Source organism: Anastrepha ludens, chromosome 2, assembly GCF_028408465.1.
Source record: "Anastrepha ludens isolate Willacy chromosome 2, idAnaLude1.1, whole genome shotgun sequence".
NCBI lineage: Eukaryota > Metazoa > Arthropoda > Insecta > Diptera > Tephritidae > Anastrepha > Anastrepha ludens.
This window is the reverse complement of record NC_071498.1, coordinates 180,594,923-180,609,560: the sequence shown is the minus strand read 5'-3', so window position 1 is coordinate 180,609,560 and position 14,638 is coordinate 180,594,923.

Below are 14,638 nucleotides of genomic sequence, written 5' to 3'. Positions count from 1 at the left end.
TCCACCTCCTTTGGGCCTGGCCTTGAAAGGCCATCTGCAGGCTGCAACACAATGGAAATTGGTACGGCTTCTGTACAGCATTAAACAACAGAGACTGGACTTCAATTCAAAAATTCTCTCCATGTCCCTCGACACCATGCTATCAGGAGTCATACTTGAAAAGAGATACAGTGCGGTGCTGCCAGAGGCTCAATTGTGGTTAAACTTGAAAATGAATCCGGCAAACATTGTTTTCGCATTTCCACAGATGGATCGAGGGCCAAACACGGTTCCGGCTCTGGTGTTTACGTGGAATCCAGCGAGACAAAACTACACTTTGCTCTGGGAATGCATGCCTCTGTGTTTCAAGCGGAGGTGTATGCTCTTCAAGAAGTAATGAAGTTTGTTGGTGAAAACAGGTTGTGCGGCAGATCATGGACTTCAACAGCCTTCCAACCACTTCAAGGGTAGTTGAGTCCTGTAAATTCAGGCTGAACTATGTCGGTAGACAAAATATCCTGACGCTAACATGGGTCCCGGGGTCCGTGGATAGTGCAGGTAACGAGCTCTTTAGTAAGGATTGGCTCTGAGGCCAACTTTTTTGACCCGGAGCTTGTATCATATGAGTTACCTTATTTGGAACTGATTTACGCTAGAACGACTCCCATGTAGAGGTTCCTGCAGCCAGTTTACTTGCTCGGCGATGATTCTAAAAGCTGCTATGTGATCTACGCATGCTTTGTGCGGCTTAAAACAGCCTGCTGTCTTCGCATTGTATGGCCGATTTTTTCGCTGATATGGTTGAGGATAATTTTACAAAGAATTTAGATGCCGTACATCCAATCTGATGGAAACTCTTCCCATCCCATATAGTCTGGAATAGAGGGAAAAGAATTTGTGCTGATACTTTCGGACCTGATTTTAATATTTCGGGCGAAATATTGCCCAATCCGCTTGTCTTTCCTGATTTCATGCCCCTTATAGCGCGCACTATTTCGGCTATTTAAGGGTGAACAGAGCTAACATGAAATACTTTTTGAGTGCGACGGGGTAGAATTACCGCTTCAGGCAAGGACTCTGCAGTTGCGGTTCTAATAAAGACTTCTTCGAAGTACTCTAACCCACATGCGAGCTTGGCAGGCTGAGAGAGGTTGTAGGTGAACAAAACTGGTGTTACATGTCATGTCCAACCGAATGTCGAAGTTCCTCCTGTCACTAAATAGAGCGGACTGTAGGCAATTGGTTCGACTGATGACGGACGGCCACTTTCGATAGGCGAAGCACATGGAAAAGGTGGGCATCTCCGACTGTGCACTCTGCCCAATACTTGTGGAGAGGAGATGACACCGCGGACCAATTTCTGTTCGTCTGCTCAGCCTTCGCTCGAATCAGGCTTGAGGTCTTTGGCACTGATGTATTAAGAAGCGACCACCTTGGCTTCTTGGTACCACAAGATCTACTCAGCTTTCTTCGGAGGTCGAGTAGATTTAAAGAAAATTAAAAAGGGAACCCGAGTGCAGTGCAATGGACTTAATTGTGTCTGAGTGCTGTACTTGCTAGTCTGTCCCGCCAAGCCAAACAAAAAAATCATGCCCTCGTTTGAGTTGCCCTTAAGGACCAGTTATAAGTTTCCCGCGTTTATCTTTGGCCCTGTCATTATTTCGTTAAGTGTACACGAATTATTAGCATTCGTGTGCGTAATTCATGTTGATTACCTAAACAGTTATGTACCAGAATTTGGTTAACTAATACATACACAAAGCAAAGATTAATTAAGTGCTGATGAAAAACTCCATTTACATATTTTGTGGTACTGGCATCCGCTGCGTACAATTTACTCCTAATTGCACACACACACATACATACAAACATATATTTACATGCACAAAAGCATTAAGAGATGCCAGATAAAAAGCAACAACACGCATATCAAATCAGCTTAGAACACAAACAAGCACATGAGTGCACACATACACACGCACAAATGCTCGAAAATTGCATCAACTAAAAATAAACACAACAAACCACCGCCAACCACCAACCGCCAACCAGCCACTCGTTCGGCCATCCAGCCATTGGGCCAGACGGCCAACCAGCCAAATACATAACTTTAGCATCACAATGACCATGAACTGAATTCCAAAGTCAATTGGAATTTTTCGGTTTAGGCTTGGATGCGCGTCGCCATCTGCACCATTGTTGTGAATTTTGTGAATGAATGAATTTGCGCGCAGCCACAACAACAAACCACAAATGAAATTTACAAATGCCAGGCACAGACACACGCAACCGTACACATATACATACATACATACATATATGTAGATAAAATGAATGCGCAATTCTAAGTTGGCACGAATGCATGAGTGTGTGTGTGTGTGTGGTGTGTGGCGCGCATGCATTTGGCTGTACAAATCTATAAGCAAAGCGCCGCCAGCATTAGCACTAAGCTCCATCTAATTCATTCGTACAGCTGCAATTCATGCAGTCACGCGCATGTGTGTGTGGGTGGAACCAGCAGGAGCTGCTGCTGCTGCTGGGGCAACAGCGCCTGCAAGCGACTAGTTGACCGAATGGTGGCTGCACTCAGCCGCTGATGATCTAGCGATGCCAGTGCGAGCAGGTAAATGTTGCCTGTTGCACGTTGCACATTGCATATTGCCGGTATCGCACATGTGGCATGGTCGTGGCGTGGTGTGCCTTGTTGTTTTTGTTGATTATGCTATTGCTGCGGCAGCAATTGCATGTTGTCGTGCATCTGTAATTCGGCATCGGCGAACGCCAGGTTGTCTGGACTCTGCACTGCATAGAAGTTAGAGATATTTTCATATATATTCACATATACCTATGTACATATGTATGTATATGTGTGTATTTATGTGTATGAACGTTCGTGTGTTTATTGGCATACTTTGTAGTGGGCTGGGCAAATGTAGCTTGAATGAAAGCGAAAGTGTTGCACGAACAAGCGGTTCAATTACAAGTGTGTTGCATGCGGCTGCAAAGTTCAATCTGATACGTGGAAAGGAAAGGGAATTTTAATTCAAGGTCAAAGGCAACAAATGCTTAAGGTGCAAATAAAATAATGTAGTAGTAGTATTTGAATTATTACAAGATTAGCTAATGGATTTTCACTTTTAAATAAATTCCTTCAAATAAATTCGTTCCAAGCCCTCATATTAAATTTAGAAACTGATTAATTTTCTTGGGCAATTATTTTTATTTCATTATTTGGTAGGAACTCCTTCTTCTTTTTTTCTTGTTCACTCCTCTCGGGAGCATAGAGCCTCGACAAAACTCAGTCTTGCGTTGGTTTCGTTAATATATTTTGATTTCTGACAGGGTAGTTGATTAGCCTGTCGCTACTAGTCCTAAGTAATGGGAATGCGCACCTGTCGTTGCTTAGGAACAACGCCTTCTTACCGCTTGAAGCGCCATCTGTGCGTCACATTTTTCTGCCGAAAGGATCGGACAGATGGTTGAGGACTTTGCTAAATTTTGCTGTGTCTGCGCTATTACCGCTATTGACCGCTTCTTCTTGTTGGCGCCACTGATGCAATGTGTAACTGTGTTTTTCTTTGTTTTTGCTTGTTTTAGCAGCCACAATTCAATAAATGCGCTGACTATTGTGCGGGAGTGAGGATGAAAAGGATAAGTTTGGGTTTGAGAAAGGGTTTTAAAAATGTTTTTGGAATGGAAAATTATTAGAAAGAGGGAAAGCAGGTAAATTTGAAAAAGTGCGGACCGTGCTTCACGTCGAATTCGAACCCACAACCTCTGAAATGGCAGGCTAGTGCACTTACGCTTGACTACCAAGGCCGGTTCTTTATTATAGGACGAAATCCTGTTCTTCGAAAATGTTTGTATAAAGAAATAATAGTTATCGATAGAGCTGGATGTCCAATACTCGTTCCAGCATTGGGAGGGCGTTCGAATGGTCTCGTAGTCCTCAGCTTGCCCGTCATTACTGATTTAGCCAACCTATTATCACGTAGTTGATTTTTACATTCCCTTCTTCGCCTTCGGCTCAACCTAAAAATGTCTTGCGTGTCGCCTATCCCTCTAATATCTTCGTTTCTCTTGAGATCTCTGCGAGTATGTCCTGTGATTGATCGCAATGTTGCCATCTCAACCTTGTGAACACATTGAATCTGAGCGGCTGTTTAAGTATTTTCAAGTATTAAGTAACTTTTCAATCTGCTTCATGATTATAATATAGTCAAAATCTTTTCGAAATGAGATTTTGAAAATTGTAAAGCAGAGCTTTTGAAAAAATTACTTCGTAGAAAAAATTATTAATATATTCAAACTGAAATACTATCTGCCATATAGCCCTTTAACGATGCCCCATTTCTGCAAATCGGATCAGAGAATTTTGACTTATATGGGAGCATTTTGATTTATATATTTGCGGAAATGTGTGCCATATGTCCATGTGCAGAGATCAACTTAGACAGAAACCTCCAGAATAGGCGAATTGCCATTCTGAGCGGCAATCGGGCGACACTCAAGGTATTGTCATTCTTTGGGGTTAAGTCAAGGCGAATCTATTAAAGCTGGTGTTGGTAAATCAGCTGATTTGTTTTTTTTTTCGCCGTGTCCATGTGGCTGTCAGCTCGGAATGAAACAAGGCGAATTCATTATGTGTTTTCTAGTTTCCCAATACTTTGCTTTGACAATCAAACGCTCAGAACATTGTTGTTGGTCTAGTGCCACCGCCTTTAATGAATGTGCCTTGGGTTAAGTTTTCATTAGTCTTTGAGTGAATTGAATAACTGAATTCACTAAGAATACACAATCGCATCCGGCTCATATGAGTTCCAGGATATAGGAACGAAGTAGCAGTTACATTGCTGAGACTGCACCCTCGATATTAATTGGACACGAGCCCTTCCTTTCCATGGGACAACACACCATCAACGAGAAGCTTTGAAGCGAACTAAGGCGTAAAGGGCTGCGCCAGGTTCAGGCAACTCATCACCCTCCTTAAGAGCAAGCTAAGAATGTTGACGGGCATTCTCACAGCTCACTGCAGATTGCGCAACCATCTTCATAGGCTTGAGGTATGGTCCACTGACATTTGTCATTTATGCGATCAGTCCCCGCAGACTCCAAGCACACCTTCTACGCGAATGGGAGAAGAGGAGTAGATGCTTCGGTCGGAGGCAACTGAAAAAAAAGCACATGCACTCAGTATTATCTTAGGTTTATTGAGAGAGCTGGGCTTGTATAAGGTACTGTGATGAGTAGAGCGCACAAAAGACCGTGGGGTCGAAATGCATACCTCACTTTCAATCATTCATTCATTAACTTGGCGAAGGGAGTTTAGAGCAGATCATAACATGGCAATCAAAGGAAGCGCTTGAAACACAGTGAATTTGGATATACTTGTTTTCTGAGGTTTAGGTTTTTAGCTTTTTTACTGGTAACGGCGTGACTAGTCGACCGGACCGGAGCAAGCCGTTGGACACAGTAGCACAACTTTCCACGCTCTGTGCCACTTGCAGATTTGCGTTTTCAACGTTGTCGAGTCGTCATGAAGCAATTCCATGTGATATGATCCAAATATTTTGAGTATTCGTCAATTCTGCTAAAAATTTTATTTTTATAGGCTTAAATACTAACATATAAGAATTGCATAATAAGACGTAAACTGAAAAATTCTGACGAAAATTCAGTAATTTTGAAATTTATTTATTATTTATATTTCTTTTAAACATTTTTACAATTTTTTTTATTTAAATTTTTTTTTTCAATTTTTTTTATGATATATACTTAAAAAACACTTTAAAAAACATTTTTTTCGTCTTTTTTGAAAAAAAACGAAGAATAGAAAAAAAAATTAATATATAATATTTGTTCGCAAAAAATTTAAAAATATAAATCATAACAATATTAAAAAGAACCGAAAATATTTGACTTTAAAACTGCATTCGAAATTAGTCGGGAAATTCCCCTCGACTTCATCCAATACCTCGATATTAGGCTTAGCAGGAAACTGCTGGGCTTATGACCTGGCCACACAGAGAACCGTCGGCACAGTTTTACTGCAAAATGGTAGGATTGGGATTCCCTTGAGAACCTGTGGTTTGCTCCTGGAAATATGGCAACTCAGCGAGCGCTGGGTTAGTGCGCAGCCGTGCAAAGTCGCGATATCTTTCTTGCCACGGGTAGATCTGGGGCGCTGGAGGGAACTTCTGAAGCTAACAAGCCGCAACTCTCAAGTTCGAGAGTGTCCTTACCGGGCATTGTCCGTTAGTCGGGCGTGCGGTGAGACTTGGTACTGTCGCAAGTCCTCTCTATAGAAGTTGTGGACGGGGTGGCAATATCTCAGCACTTTCTCTTCAGCTGTTCTGTTCTCGGCGGGCTAAGATTCAGATATCTGGGCTCTCACTTTTTCGGTACACCTGCGGATGTAGCAGGTTTAAAATTTACACACCTGGTGAATTTCATTACCAGATTGATTCAGTTAACGTAAAAAGTCACCGTTTGGTCATCATTCCCCTTCTTCTTTCTTCCCTCCTTTCGGTTTTTGTTTTGGATTAAGAAATCTCGCAATAAAAATTAAGCACCCCCAAAAAATTGTTTCTCAAAATTATAAATATTAATCCCAGTTTCTTACTGATTAACAAATGGATGGAATTTGAATTTCAAATTGATAAATTAAAATTACTTAGGATATAGTAGAAGTGACGTTAGCAGCTGTTCTCCAAATATCGGCATCCCATTTTCCCCTGATTCTGATTCATCTTCACAAAGTGGAGCCAGGAGAATGGAGAATTTCATCCGAACTTTGTACAAACAAATAAATACCCGAAACAGCTGTAAGCCATTTCACAGCTATTAGTGTTGGAACAACAGTTTTGTGGCAAAATTTCTATGTATTTCGGTTTGTCGCAGCAAGCAAAACGCATGGAAAATTTGATAATTTCACAAACTTTACCCTTCTATGGCAAAAGCAACAACAATGCAAGCACAACAACAAGGACACTAAGCATTTCACTGAGCAATGCACCCGAGAGCCGAGTGTTCACTTGTTGTAGTTGCAGTTACCAAAAAGTTTTAAACTGTTTGCAAAATTTGCGAAAACCACAGCATCATTTCGTATATGAATCGTACGAGGGTCGCCATTTATATTGTGAGCCCAATAATAAATAAATTTGTTTTTGCTATTTCCTTTATGTTTCATGCTGTTATCAAGCCTTCAAACAATTATTTTATGCCATTTTTCTGTATTTGCCTTTAAATAGAAAGAAGTCGCAGGGGGGCAGCATCAGATCTTTACGGTGAGTGAACCATTAATTCGATGTTCTAGATATTATGCCTTGACATCCAATGGAGAATCTCTCTCTATCTCTATCGTATGGCGCAAAAGCTTGGACGATGGCAATATCCGATGAGGCGTTCCTTGGAGTGTTTGAGAAAGATATTCTGTGGAAGATTTTTGGAGTTTTGCATGTTGGCGAAGGCGAGTATCGCAGGCGATGGTACAATGAGCTGTACAGGTATGGGCTTTACGCGACATAGGCATAGCGCAGAGAATAATGATTCAACGGCTTCGTTGCCTGAGTCATGTCATTTGAATGGATACGAATGGTCTGGCTCTGAAAGTATTCGATGTGGTACCAGCTGGTGGTATCAGTAGAAGAGGAAGGTCTGCTCTGCGTTGAAAATATTGGGAGAAGGAGGACTTGGCTTCACTTGGTGTTTCCAACTGGCACCGCTTGGCACGAGAAAAAGCGACTGACGCGCAAAAGTAGAATTATCTATATTTGGCTGTGGTATTCAGCTTCAAGCTCATACGAATATTTCCATATTCGTTACCCGTTCGTATATACGTATTTTGACTCTTGGACTCCAAACTTTTGTGGGAAAAACATGTCGCATTGAATCCTACTCACGAACTTTCTTCTCTGGATATGTTGTGTAGCTTTCTGTAAAATATGTGGTATATCACCTAAGAAAGTGCCATGGACTTACACTGCAATGATCGGAACAATTATCGGTTGCCTAATTAGCTCATTTACTAAGATGCAGCAGTTTATCTACCTTCTGACATGGATGTGTACTCTGCAAGGCCCAAGAGAGGCAGTCAGTACTTTAACCAATTTACCAACTCTAGATTTGTGCCTTTTGTATGGTATGAAACTTCAGTTCTACATAGATGCATTTTGTCTCGCATAAAGGTTCGAGATTTGCCTCCTTGTGTATCGGGCGTTAAGGAGCTAGAAGGATTATTGTCGTAATATCCGACCATAACTAACGGTTTTTACTATCGGAACTAGGTTCAAGATAGTGTAGAATTTTACGAATGAGTCTGAATTAGACTTGGATCTGGATAAGAGATACTCCATGAGCAGGGTTACATCAAACTTTTATATTATCTAGAGTGCGCACTACTGCCTTCGATTAGAGACTCTATAGAATACGTTCCCACGACAGTGCATAAGTTCTACGCTACTCTAACAACCCAGCTTTATTATCCGCCAAGGACTGCCATTTAAGCAGCATTTGCCGAAAATATGTAGGTGGAGAAACCATAAAAGTGCCCTTGTTTATTGAGCACCTGGGCATTGAAGCGCATAGGAAACAATGCTGCTGATGAACTTGCCAGGTGGGGATCTGAAAGGTGGCTAATACAGAGAACAATCTTGGTTTGCTGAAACGTCAGTGAAGTAGCATATCCACAAGTAGGCCTTTACCCAGCATAAGATTAGGTAGCAAAACGTCTTCAGCATTTATCTATTTCCTAAACACGAGATTTTAGGCTACTTGATGGTATTTTAACCGGCCATTATATAAGTACTTATATAAGTAAGGGTTTTTCAATAAGAGGTAGTATTCCCGTAAAAGATCAATGGTTTCGTTACTTCTGTGGCACGTAGCGCCGTCTTGTTGAAAATAATCGTTGTCCAGATCAATACCATCCAATTCTGGCTATAAAAAATCGTTAATCATATCTCGATAGCGCAATCCATTCACCGTAACTGTTGCCCCTGCTTCATTTTCAAAAAAGTAAGGTCCAATGACTCCACCAGACCATAAACCGCACCAAACAGTCACACGTTGAGGATAGAGAGACTTTTAAACAATAACTTTTGGATTTTCTGCATGGGTTGAAAAAACTCCTCCGCACAAATAGGAGGAGGAGCTCGGCCAAACAAGCAACACAGGGTAAAGGGTATTTTTATAGAGCCTTAGAACTTAAAATAATAATAAAAAACAGAAATATTTTTGGATTGAATTTATTTTTATTATAGTCTGATAAATAATTTTGGCATATGTCCGTCGCGCCACGAGTTACATGGTCCATTCGATCAGGCTAATTTTTTGTTTAAATAAATCTGGATAATAAACCACAACGACGCCAGCGATGGTCAATTGGCTTTAATTCTTGCGCGAGATGTAATTTATAGGCCATTTAATGGGCGCTTAAGCCAAGATCCTAACGCAAAATTTTCCACGTAGTCGAAAAACCAACAAGCGAGTCAACATTTCGGCGAAACTATGTAGTATGTGAAACTAATGGCTGATTGTCTCAATTTCAAATGTTTCATCGGTTTTTGCACATCATCAATGTTTTCTGTCCCAACAACTGAATTAAACGATCTTCACTTACTCTTTTCTTAAGGGGTTAGGGGTAGTCAGAGGGCTCAAAAAATTATAATTTTCAATTATTTTTTTTTTTGCTTGTCAATTGCTTTATTTTACAAAAATAAAAACATAGCATGATCACCAGTTGAAAAAACATAGTTTTGAGAAAAACGCATTTAAAGTTTTGCTATCGAGTCGGAGCGCTCTTTGTTAATTGTTGTCGGATTCACTTCAAGTTTTCACACAGTATTTTTAAGATATTATACTTTAAGAATATGCAAAAAAAACTGCAATTTTTTTTAAATTGTGGCTACCCTAACCTCTTAGTAAATAGCACACTCGCGTTGTAGTTCCCACGACAGTCGCATTTACATTATCGGAATGACCCGGATATACACAAGTACATATCCTGCCAAGGTTTGTCGCTTCACTAATATTCCCCAAAAATACCAAAACTCTTCTGTAAAAGTGTCAGCTACTCAAAATGCATATAGTGGCCCTCGTAAGCAGAATATTCTAACCAGCAAATTCAGTAAGCAGAGGAGGCACATGTACGCATACATGTCAAGACTAAGCCACGTTTGTGTGCTTATTTTCAGTTATCACAAAGCAAATGAACTAGTGCTATGTACATATTTTCGACCATGTTGTTGTTTAACATCAAATAACTAAACAAAACAGAGGTACTCGTACAAATGATCGTATAGGAAAAGTTGGGATGTTTAATTTGGGTACTAAACCAAAGATTAGTTTCGGTGTACCATTAAATTTGAAATACTTTTACTGTTGTTTCTGTTATAGGATATGTTTTAACTAACTCAAAGTTGATGTTTTAAACGAACCCGCAATTGTGGCTTGGCTATTATAACTTATAAGCCATTAGAGGTAAATATTTCTCAAAGCCAAAACATCTGCATAAATGTGAAAACAGTTTTATTGGCTTCATTATTTACTGCTTCTGTTAATTAACATTTGCAATATTTGAAAACTTATTACAATCTCTGTTATATAATATATTAACAATATGTAATTTTTGTACAATTAGGGTCTATTATGTTCTTTTACCAATATAAGAAGAATCTGTTTTTTTTTTTTTTTTTTTTTGTAATTACACTGTAAATCTTATAGTTAGATCAGTCTGTGAGTCGCTTTTATCTTCGTTTGATATTTTCTGTCAGTACTATGTATTTTCCACATTTGTTCATTTTGGTGGACTGATAGTCGCTGTACCGGGTTGCCAATATTCGACGGACCCATGGGTTTTTTCTTTTAAATCAAACACAATTTTTTGATGTTGACGATAATAATCATTTTATTTGGTTCAAGTAGATTTGTTGACATCACTTTTTTAGTATATCTCTCAAATGGCCGCCTTGAGCCTGTACGGCGTATTGTGCCCGTTTTGCAGCATTTTCCATAGTTTGAAGCTAATATTTCGGCTGGAATAGCGGCTATTTCCTCACAGATGTTGTTATTGAGCTCTTCTGTGGTATTTGGCTTATTAATATAAACCTTTGATTTAAATGTCCCCACAAGAAGAAGTCAGGTAGCGAACGCGGTGGCCAGTTAAAATCGCTATTTTTCGACATCAAACGACGAGGAAACAGTTTCTTCAAAAAATCGATTGTGGTGCGAGCTGTGTGTGGTGGAGCGCCGTCTTGTTGAAACCAGAACTGCCTCATACGCTTTCGACGAATAATTGGCATCACAAAAGTGGTTATCATATCGCGATAATGCTCCTGATTGACGGTAACAGGTTAACCATCTTTATTTTCGAAGAAAAACGGCCCAATAATCGTTTTCGCACTAACGCCGCACCAAACAGTGACTTTTTCGTCGTAAAGAGGTATCTCTTGAATTTCGTGACGATTTTCAGTGGCGTAAATACGGCAATTTTGCTTGTTTACCGTCCCATTCAATAAGAAATGAGCCTCATCGGACATGATGATTTTGTTCCAAAATTGCTCGTCATCTTCAGCCATATACGAACGTTGAGTTTTCACAATTGACTTCTTTTGTTGAATGTAAATTTCAACAATTTGGGAGCGCTCGCGTGGCGTATACTGTTCCATGGTAAAAATCTGCTTGGATTGACGCTTCCGACGCGGTATGTCATTAAGCGATCTGACGTCTTTGTTAAAAGATACAGGGTTGCCAGATGGGTCCGTCGAATATGGGCAACCCTGTATATGTTTAGTGCTACATTTTGTGATTGTTTCTTGGATTGTGTCTACGTTTAAGTCACGATGTATGGCTTCATTGGAAATAAAGCAACCAACATTTGTTATATTTCGTAATATTTTGGATTGTGTTCGCTGTATAAGCTGAAGATATGAATGTGTTTTTAGCCGTTCCCTATATTTCTATCTCGTATTTCCAAATAGGAGTAATAATTGTTTTGTATATGTATAATCACCTTATTATAAAGTGATAGCCAATTAAATTGCCGGTACTTATTCTTAATTTCATTTCTTTTGTAAATGATATGCTGTTTCCAAGTTAATTTTTCGTCAATAGTTATTCCAAGATATTTTGCTGCTGGGCAGATTTTTATTTTGTAAGATTATATTATATTTTGATGTCTTTTTGTTTGTATACATATATAACTTGTATAGTTTTGTCTTTATTAACTTCCGTACCCCATTCGTTAAACCAGTATGTTTATTAATTTACAGGAATGTTTATTAATTTTTGAACTGTGAAGGTCGACAGTTTTTCGTCATTGTTGGGTGCCATTAATACAGTATCATCTGCGAACGTTGCTATCATTCATGCATTGTCGGAGTTGGTACATCTGCGGTGTACATATGTATATTAGATATAAAAGAAGTCATAGTACACTGCTTTGCGGTACTCCAGCTGTCATTGGTAGGATATAGGAATATTCGTCTTCATATCTTATATAAAATTTTCGATCAGTTATGTTGCTCTTCAAAAGTTCATAGTAGTTTTGTGGCAAGATTCGTTTGAGCTTATGTTTAAGTCCTTTAAGCCAAACTTTATCAAAGGCCTTCGCAATCTACACAATATTTTTTGCCATTCATATCGTTAAATATTTTATTGACAACACTGTGGATTTGTTGGACTGTTGAGTGTTGCCGTCTAAATCCGAATTGATGGCTTGGTATTACTTTTTTGCTGTCAAAATTGGTTCTAGTCGGTCGAACAGTATTTTTCCAAACACTTTTGAAAGTATTGGGAATAAGCAGATGAGCCGATATGAGGCAGTTTTAATGGCATCTTTTCCTGGTTTGGGTATGGCGGTAATTTGAGCAATTTCCCATAGTCGTGAGAAGTATGTATGCTCTAGCATGCAAATATATTTCTTATGAATTGCAATGCTATTTCAGGTAACTCTGGAGCTTTTTTATCGTTTAGCTTTCTTATTTGATTTTTAATTTCACTTATGGTAGTCTTTGCTGTAGAGGAAGCAACTGCTTGTATTACACTGTCATTGAAATATAAATTAGCGGAATCAATTCCATCTTGAGTTTTCAGTGATATATTTCTTTGAGTTTTTGTTCCATTTTTTTAAAAGCATTACTCCAAGGCGTTTTAGAATTATATAGGCTCAGAGATTGTTTTACTTCAATAGGCCCAAGTAAGGTCATGATTAGTGGTGAATGGTCTGAAGATAACTCTAAACATGATTTTATTGTCCGACTTCCATACGATATATATTCAATGATGCAGAAGTCAATTAAATTCGGTTGTTATTTTTTTTTTTTTGTGTCCGTTGGCCAGTAGTTGGACTAAAATAATATTAATTCAATCTTAACATATACATACAGTTTGTCAAGAATATCTTTGCATAGTGAAGAAAAATTTTAAATTCTAGCTTTGATCGAGAATTCCAACAACAAATAAAAACGCACACAAAAAATGTATACACACATTCCATTACTGTACTTGTCTACGACTATTAGGCGCCAACAATTATTAAATAAATACACACATTACAAAAACAACAACAAAAAGATTTTTACTTTATTTAAAAAGCGTCAAAAAATCTTTGCATAACTGATGAAAACAACAAAAAATGTAGTTATTTTCTGCGAATTTCATTCATTTGGGTTTTTTTGCAAATGGTATGGAATGTGAAAGGGGTAAGAAATTATTTAGTTATAAAGTGATTGTCTTCAGTGCTACAAGTGATCTCAAATTTGAATAAAAAATATGCCAGGAAAACGAATTTCAAAAAATATTATCAATTAGTGTATTTCAATCACTACAAAGGCAAATCAGACAGAGAAATCGGCGATATGTTCTCCCTCAAAATTAGAACTGTATACTCGTATAATCATAAACCGTGCTGAAAATGAAGTAAGACTCGAGTTGAAAGGATCTAGAGGCAGGCCAAAAAAAGTGACGCAGCGAATTGAACGTAAAATTATTAAAACTAGGGTATATTCAGAAACGCATTATAAATGCGCAGTAATTGCAGCGCTGGCAGCACTGCCAATGTGACAAGTGTTGCAATTGATAGATTGGCAGTATTAAAATTTTTCCTGCAAATAATGCGCGACGTTTGATACAAAAATGGCGTTTTGGAACGCGATGCATTTGCAGTACTGCCATATTTGCATTTCTGAACGCATTGCCAACACTGCGAAAGTACTTTGCGCATTATAATGCGTTATTGAATATACCCCTATTTAAAGCAAAGCAGTACAAGAGGTTTAGCTCTTCAAGTGGAAAAAGACTACGGGTTTAGAGTTTCTCATGAAACTCTTCGCAAACTGTTGCAAAAACACAAATATTCTTCAAGCTGATATCAGCACAAAACGTTGATAAAAGATTGCGATTTGCCACCGAGCACATATCACTTCCCACAGAGTACTGCGATGACGTTATTTTCTCAGATGAGACGAAAATGATGCTCTACTACCATGATGGACCCCAGAGAGTTTGGAGTAAGCCTCTCACGGCACTACAAAACAAAAATATTATCCCTACCGTAAAGTTTGGAAAACTGTCAGTAATGGTTTAGGGTTGTATATCAACAATGGGAGGGGGTGAAATCAAAGTTTTGGACGAAATAATGACCAAGGAAGTATATCTTGAT